Genomic DNA, 8,790 nt, shown 5'->3' on the forward strand with positions numbered 1-8,790 from the left:
GCCAGTGATGGTGAGCATTTTTTCATGTGTTTTTTGGCTGCATAAATGTCTTCTTTTGAGAAGTGTCTGTTCATGTCCTTCGCCCACTTTTTGATGGGGTTGTTTGTTTTTTTCTTGTAAATTTGTTGGAGTTCATTGTAGATTCTGGATATTAGCCCTTTGTCAGATGAGTAGGTTGCGAAAATTTTCTCCCATTTTGTAGGTTGCCTGTTCACTCTGATGGTAGTTTCCTTTGCTGTGCAGAAGCTCTTTAGTTTAATTAGATCCCATTTGTCAATTTTGGCTTTTGTTGCCATTGCTTTTGGTGTTTTAGACATGAAGTCCTTGCCCATGCCTATGTCCTGAATGGTATTGCCTAGGTTTTCTTCTAGGGTTTTTATGGTTTTAGGTCTAACATTTAAGTCTTTAATCCATCTTGAATTGATTTTTGTATAAGGTGTAAGGAAGGGATCCAGTTTCAGCTTTCTACATACGGCTAGCCAGTTTTCCCAGCACCATTTATTAAATAGGGAATCCTTTCCCCATTTCTTGTTTTTCTCAGGTTTGTCAAAGATCAGATGGTTGTAGATATGTGGCATTATTTCTGACGGCTCTGTTCTGTTCCATTGATCTATATCTCTGTTTTGGTACCAGTACCATGCTGTTTTGGTTACTGTAGCCTTGTAGTATAGTTTGAAGTCAGGTAGCATGATGCCTCCAGCTTTGTTCTTTTGGCTTAGGATTGACTTGGCGATGCGGGCTCTTTTTTGGTTCCATATGAACTTTAAAGTAGTTTTCTCCAATTCTGTGAAGAAAGTCATTGGTAGCTTGATGGGGATGGCATTGAATCTGTAAATTACCTTGGGAAGGATGGCCATTTTCATGATATTGATTCTTCCTACCCATGAGCATGGAATGTTCTTCCATTTGTTTGTATCCTCTTTTATTTCCTTGAGCAGTGGTTTGTAGTTCTCCTTGAAGAGGTCTTTCACATCCCTTGTAAGTTGGATTCCTAGGTATTTTATTCTCTTTGAAGCAATTGTGAATGGGAGTTCACTCATGATTTGGCTCTCTGTTTGTCTGTTATTGATGTATAAGAATGCTTGTGATTTTTGCACATTGATTTTGTATCCTGAGACTTTGCTGAAGTTGCTTATCAGCTTAAGGAGATTTTGGGCTGAGACAATGGGGTTTTCTAGATATACTATCATGTCATCTGCAAACAGGGACAATTTGACTTCCTCTTTTCCTAATTGAATACCCTTGATTTCCTTCTCCTGCCTAATTGCCCTGGCCAGAACTTCCAACACTATGTTGAATAGAAGTGGCGAGAGAGGGCATCCCTGTCTTGTGCCAGTTATTTTTTGTATTTTCTTAGAGACGGGGTTTTGCCATGTTGCCCAGGCTGGTCTCGAACTCCTGAGCTCAGGCAATTCACCCACCTCAGCCTCCTGAAGTGCTGGGATACAGGTGTGATCCACCACGCCCAGCGGGTCACATTTATATAGGCAAAATTATTCCAAGAGGAGATTAGTCTGGATAACACACACAAAAACAAACTGCTCCAGCATAATCTGGAGAAGGCATCCAGTAAACCCAGATCGGGGAACTTTCTACAGGATACCTGGCCAGCGCACCTCAACCGTCAAAGCCACAAAATGTAGGCTGGGCATGGTGGCTCATGCCTGTAATCCCAGCTCTTTGGGAGGCCAAAGCAGGCAGATCACCTGAGGTCAGGAGTTCGAGACTAGCCTGGCCAACATGGCGAAACCCTGTCTCTACTAAAAAATATATAAAAATTAGCCAGGCATAGTGATGTATGCCTGTAATCCCAGCTACTCAGGAGGCTGAGGCAGAATTGCTTAAACCCGGGAGGCAGAGGTTGCAGTGAGCCAAGATCACACCACTGCACTCTAGCCTGGGTGACAGAGCAAGACACCATCTCAAAAAAAAAAAAAAAAGCCATAAAAAATAATGAAAAACTATCACAGACCAGAGATGACTGAGGATTCATGTCAACAAAATGCAGTGTGGCACCCTGGATTGGATCCTAAAACAGAAACAGAACATGAATGGAAAAGCGAAAGCCATATAAACTCTGGAGGTTAGTTACAGGCAAGGCACCAGTGCCCATCTCTGAGTTTAGACAAAAGTACCATGATGATGTAAGGTGATAGCAGAGGGGGAACCTGTGGTGGGGGTCGGGTGAGGATTTAGCAATCAGGTTAAGCAGGTCATACTTTGAATTTTGCCATGGTTGAGGACTACATTTAATCCAGGCAGAGTGATTTCAATAGTTCATCTGAAAGGATATCAGCTATTAATTAGGTTGGTTATTATTATCTGTCTAATGGATAAAACCTTATTAGACCTAGAAGAATAAAAAATTATTTGCTCAGAGTCACATCACTGGCCACGTGCAGTGGCTCACATCTGTAATCCCAGCACTTTGGGAGGCTCAGATAGGAGGATCACCTGAGCCCATGAATTCAAGACCAGCCTGGTCGACATGGACCCAGTCACTACAAAAAATACCAAAAAAAAAAAAAATAGCCAGGTGTGTTGGTGCATGCCTGTGGTCCCACTTGCTCAAGAGGCTGAGGTGGGAGGATCAATTGAGCCCAGGAGGTTGAGATTGCAGTGAGCTGTGATCACACCACTGCACTCCAGCCTGGGAGACAGAGTGAGACCCTGTCTCAAAAAAAAAAAATTAATAAATAAATAAAATCACATCACTACTATAAGTATCATTTGCATATCATAATAAATTCCACCATCACATATTTGGGCAGAACCTTGAACATTTTCAAAAAAGCTTTTGCATCATCCAGTGAAATTACCACACAAGCTGTATTAGTCCATTTTCATACTGCTATAAAGAATGGCCCGAGACTGTGTAATTTATAAAGGAAAGAGGTTTAATTGACTCACAGTTCAGCATGGCTGGGGAGGCCTCAGGAAACTTACAGTCATGACGGAAAGCAAAAAGGAAGCAAGGCACCTTCTTCACAAGGTGGCAGAAAGGAGAAATCCTGAGTGAAGGGGGGAAAAGAGCCTCTTATAAAGCCATCAGATCTCGTGAGAACTCACTCACTATCATGAGAACAGCAAGGAGGAAACCACCCCCATGATTCAATTACCTCCACCTGGTCTCTCCCTTGATATGTGGGGATTATGGGGATTGCAATTCAAGATGAGATTTGATTTAGCTGGGGACACAAAGCCTAACCATATTACAAGACCTGGAACAACAATAAGATGGAATGTTGATCTCCATTTATCTGATGAAGCCCAGGTAATTTGGGTTTCTTTCTTCTTCTCTTTTGGCTTAATCCATTCTCCCTCCACATCAGAGCACCCTTCCTCTTTCTGTTAATCCTCATTGACAATTTAGAATACATCCTTCCAAATTTGTCTCTATATTCATAAATCACACACAAATATATGTATTCACACACAGTATACAATACATAGGCATTTGTCATTTTATGCACGCTTCCGTAGCTCCCATTTCCTCATTCTGCAATATGTCATGGAAATCCCTCCAAGGCATCTGGTATTGCTCTAATTCATCGTTTTTTAATAGCTGCAGAAAATTCCATGGTGTGGATGTCCTGTAATTTATTCAATCATTAATGGGCATTCACTCGTTTCTCCCTCTTTGGCTACTACAAACAGTGCTGCAATAAACATCCTTTCTACAAACATCCTTATGTACCATGGCCTTTATGTCTATGAGATAGAGTCCCAGGATGGGGATTATGGGGTCAAAGAGTATATGTATTTCTCTTTAACTATTTTTAAAAGAGCAAAGCAAGAGAACAGGGTAGTAGATACCTCTAGAGAAGGGCAGAGAAGGCAGAGAAAGTGGACTAGAGAGAAGCTTGCAGGTGGCTTCAACAGTATTGGTGATGACTGCATTCTTAGGTTGGAAGTGGGTTCATTTTATCATTATTCTATATAATTTATGTGTATGTTATTACCTATATTATTTGCTACATATCCAGTCCTATATAATTTCCAAAAATCTGTATATTTTATTTTAATAAATGTGGCCAAAACACAGCTGAAATAATTCTCATTCCCATCAACAATATAGGTGAGATTGGTCTTTTCCATTTTTTTCCCAGCCTGAGAGGGATATCTCACTGTTACTTTAATTTACATATCTCTGACACTGGTGAGTTTGAACATCTTTAATAAATGTATCATTCATTTCAATGAAATAAGTGACATTTTAAATCATCTACAAAACCTTTCCCATTAAGTAAAAAGGGGAAGGCTGATCTTCACTCCTTTTCATCTTACCCCTCTAAAAGATAAAGCTCAGAGTTTTTAAATGCCACAATAAGAAAAACTCAACATGAATTGGTTCTCTTTTATCTGAAGTTCAAGATGCCATGACGTCAAGATGCATGATTACATGTGCTTTCCTCAGGGAAATCCCCAACTGGAACCTCAAATCCCCTAAAACTCTGGGCACAAATGTTTCTTTCCTATGGGAATCAATGAGACTAGGAGGTCATGGCCATTGGCAAGGTGAGTGTGTCTTTTTCAGAATGAGAGGCTACCTGGATGCATTGTGGGAGAACATGCAACCTTGCCCCTATCTAGCCTGGCTGGTCTCCTACCCTCCCTTTTTTTCTTCCCTCCCTTACAGGTCCTTACTCTGACCTGTAAGCTGACATTTTGACAAAGCTGGAATCAGGCTCAACTCCTGTTTCTGCTCCTTCCTTTTCTCACTTTACAGCACACCACAGACATATCTTTGGAAAAATAGCCAGAGATCTAATTTGTTTTTAATAGCCACATAACATCACATAGTATAGCTATATCAAATTTTATCCAGTCATTTGCTGTTGATGGACATTCAGGTCGCTTCCAATATGCTCTGGTTTACATTTTTGCAAACAGCGTGGTAATATATTTTCTTGTATGTGCACCTTTTATCATTCTAGATCAGATCCTTCCCCCTTCAACTATACATATTTAACATTTTCACCATACCTTCTTCGATACCAAATGTATCGACTTTTTTTTAGTTGGTTGGTGGGTTGAGTTCCTTTGGACCAAATTTAAGGGGTTGAGAATGAAAAAGGGAACTTCATTGTAGTGCTAGGTTCCTTATCTATCTTCTACAAAACAATTACTTGTAATTTTATAGCTAGAACATAATTTGTATAGTTTCCCCTCCTTCTGATCAACTGATTTAGTTGTTCTTTTTCTTCCATTCTGAAATTAGCTATTACAGAGCCATAATATAATTTTTTAAATTTCAAATTCTCTTTGAACAATTGATTTCTTGCTGCTATTTGTAGGCAAGAAGTTGAATCTGATATGAACCCAGCCAGAAATTAATTTACAGTATTAGAGAAGGATTATGACATATATAAATGAGTACAATTTTAAAAAGGTAAATATCACAGTGTAAATACAAACTCATGGGATTCAGAGATAAGGGAGATCTCATTTTAGACAGAGAGATAAAAAGGCAACTGGAAAGACTTGGCTTTGGAGTTAGGCCTTGGGACACTGGTCCGATTTTGACATATGGAAATAGATGGAAGGAAAAGAATTAGAAAAGAATGGAGGAGCAATGTATCCTTATGTGATACTATGATTTATAATAAGAAATATATATGTCTTTATCTCCAGTTCCTGGCAGATAGTGCCTAAATCCCTTGCAATTTCCTGGACAATAGAGATGTTAGGAGCATCTTTTGTTCTAATATTTGGTCTTTAACCCTGGTTCCTGCCACAGAGCTCCTAATCCCTTGGAATTTCCTGACTGATGGCAGCACCCCTTGTTCTAATATGGGAACTCTCAATGGGGCTTCTGGGTGGGGGTTGGTCACCAGAAAGACCAAGCCAAGAATAGAAGCTTGGAACTTTCATCCCCACTCCCATCCTCTGAGAAGGGAAGAGAGGCTGGAAATTGACTTAATAATCAATCATGCCTATGTGATAAAGCCTCCATAAAAATCAAGGGGTTTGAGGAGCTTCTAGGTTTCTGAACACATGGAGGATGTCTTACCCATAGAGGATGTATTAGTTCATTTTTACACTGCTAATAAAGACATACCGAAAACTGGGTAATTTATAAAGGAAAGAGGTTTAGTTGATTCACAATTCCACATGGCTGGGGAGGCATCACAGTCATGGCAGAAGGCAAAGGAAGAGCAAAGGCACATCTTACATGGCGGCAGGCAAGAGAGCAGGTGCGGGGGAACTCTCTTTTATAAAACCATCAGATCTCATGAGACTTATTCTCTATCACAAAAACAGCATGGGAAAAACCTGCCCCCATGATTCAATTACCTCCCACTAGGTCCCTCCCATGACACATGGGGATTACGGGAGCTACAATTCATGATGAGATTTGGGTGGGGACACAACCACACTATATCAGAAGACATGGAATCTCCACAGCCCCTCTCCCCATACCTTGCCCTGTGCCTCATCTTTTTCATCTGGCTGTTCATCTGTATCCTTTGTAATATCCCTTACAATAAATGGGTAAACATTAAGTATGGTGATTTCCTGAGTTCTGTGAGCCACTCTAGCAAATCATTAGGGAGAGGGTGGTGGGAACCCCTAATTTATAGCCAGTTGGTCAGTTCCAGGGGCCCAGACTTGCTATTGGCATCTGAGGTGGGAGCAGACTTGTGGGACTGAGTCCTTATCTTGTGGGATCTGACTCCAGGTATATAGTGTCATAATTGAACTGAATTAGAGGATACCCAGTTGGTACCCATGGGAGTACTGACATGTAAGGAAAACCCCACCCATATGGTCACAGAAGTACATTGAGTTGAGTAAGTGTAGTAGGAAAAAACAGTCAATTTCCTTTTTTTTTTTCCTATTACACACTTTCTTTTTTAAATTTCTGGCCAGGAATAAAATCAAATAACCCAGAATTACAAATATTCACTGATTATGGGTGACTGCTGTTGAAATGCATGCAGGGTAGGACATACTCCATGAATACATTACAAATGCATTCATGTCTTCATTTTCTGAGATATCAGTCATTTCATAATGACAGGGAGATAAAATAAGGCATGACTCTGCTGGGTGTGGTGGCTCATACCTGTAATCCCAGCACTTTGGGAGGCTGAGGCAGGAGCATCACTTGAGTCCGAGAGTTCAAGACCAGCCTTAGCAACATGGTGAAACCCTGTCTCTACAAAAACACAAAAATTAGTCGGGTGTGGTGGCGCACGCCTGTAGTCTCAACTACTCTGGAGGCTGTGGTGGGAGAATCACTTGAGCTCGGGAGGTGGAGGTTGCAGTGAGCCAAGGTTGCACCACTGCACTCCAGCCTGGGTGACAAAGTGAGACTCTATGTCAAACAATAATAATAATAATATTAATAATAATAATAAGGCATGACTCATTTTCTTGGTCTAGCTAGATTACAGCACTACACAAAAGTAAAATTAGTGGCAATATTAAAAGAATCAAGAAAAAAGCTAAAACTTGTTTCAATGAACTTCATTCATTCAATAAATACTAGACATTTTATGTACAAGAGGCAACATGATGAGAGAGACAGCAAAACCACCATGCAGAATGAGGTTTATAGCCCAATGGGGAATGTGGGAAAGCTTACAGGGCAATAAAATTAAAAAGTTAGTCACCACATCCCAGTCTTCATTTCTCACCATTATTATCCAGGAACCGTGGCTCCTTGGAGAAATGGCTGTTTGTGGTCTGGGACAGAGAAAATACAAGACAAGCCTGCAGCATCTTGTAGTGACGAAAATTAAAGACATGCTTTAAAAAAACGAGGAGACAGGCCGGGCACAGTGGCTCACGCCTGTCATCCAGCACTTTAGGAGGCCGAGGCAGGTGGATCACTTGAGATCAGGAGTTCAAGACCAGCCTAGTCTCTTTAGTAGAGATGGTGAAACCCTGTCTCTACTAAAAATACAAAAATTAGGTGGGTGTGGTGGCAGACACCTGTAATCTCAGCTACTCGGGAGACTGAGGCAGGAGAATCGCTTGAACCTGGGAGGCAGAGTTTGCAGTGAGCCGAGATCGCACCACTGCACTCCAGCCTGGGTGACAGAGCAAGACTCTGTCTCAAACAAACAAACAAAAAAAAAAAAGGAAGGGACAGCTTATCACAGGAATGCAAGGCCCAAAACTCACTATGATTAAAGCTGGAACAATTTGAGCAACAAAATAAATAACACAGTATAAGATTAAAACCCAAAATGTAAAATAAATGATTGATTGAATAAATAAATGTACTGGGGTAAAAGAGGCAAGTCTTCCTAACAGAAGAACTCCAAATAATATCTGTAGACACCCCACACTTACCAATTCCACTACTTTTGAGTGTAAGCAGGTCTTAGTAACTGGCTTCCAATAAATATGGAGTATAGCTTGAGTCTAGAAAAGGGAAATAGGAACAGGTGCGGTGGCTCATGCCTGTAATCCCAGCACTTTGGGAGGCTGAGGCAGAGGACAGCTTGAAGCCAGGAGTTTCAGACCAGCTTGGGCAACATAGCAAGACCTTGTCTCTACAAAAAGTAAAAATAAAAAAATTAGCTGGGCATCCTAGTGCGCACCTATAGTCCTAACTACTGAAGAGGCTGAGCAGAGAGGATTTCTTGAGCCCAGAAGGTCAAGGCTGCAGCCCAGAAAGGCTTCCAGCCAAGGCCTTCCTGGCTCTTTTTTGTTTGGGATGATAGGCCAGGGAAGGTAAAAATAACTGGATAATGTTTCTAGAATCATACCACCGCACTCCAGCCTGGGTGACAGAGTGAGACCATGTCAAAGAAAAGAAAAGGAAAAGAAAGAGAG

At 41.0% G+C, this 8,790-nt stretch overlaps 1 long non-coding RNA gene across 1 annotated transcript; it reads right to left on the minus strand.

The window, feature by feature from the left end:
• Nucleotides 1-2,715: 2,715 nt before the first annotated feature.
• Nucleotides 2,716-8,444, minus strand: LOC134738608 (uncharacterized). The gene is made up of 3 exons (XR_010124470.1): nucleotides 8,305-8,444; nucleotides 7,070-7,162; nucleotides 2,716-3,011 (listed from the first exon to the last, which is right to left on the minus strand). It is a non-coding gene; the product is annotated as an uncharacterized LOC134738608 (long non-coding RNA).
• Nucleotides 8,445-8,790: the final 346 nt, after the last annotated feature.

Source organism: Pongo pygmaeus, chromosome 18 (assembly GCF_028885625.2).
Source record: "Pongo pygmaeus isolate AG05252 chromosome 18, NHGRI_mPonPyg2-v2.0_pri, whole genome shotgun sequence".
Lineage (NCBI taxonomy): Eukaryota > Metazoa > Chordata > Mammalia > Primates > Hominidae > Pongo > Pongo pygmaeus.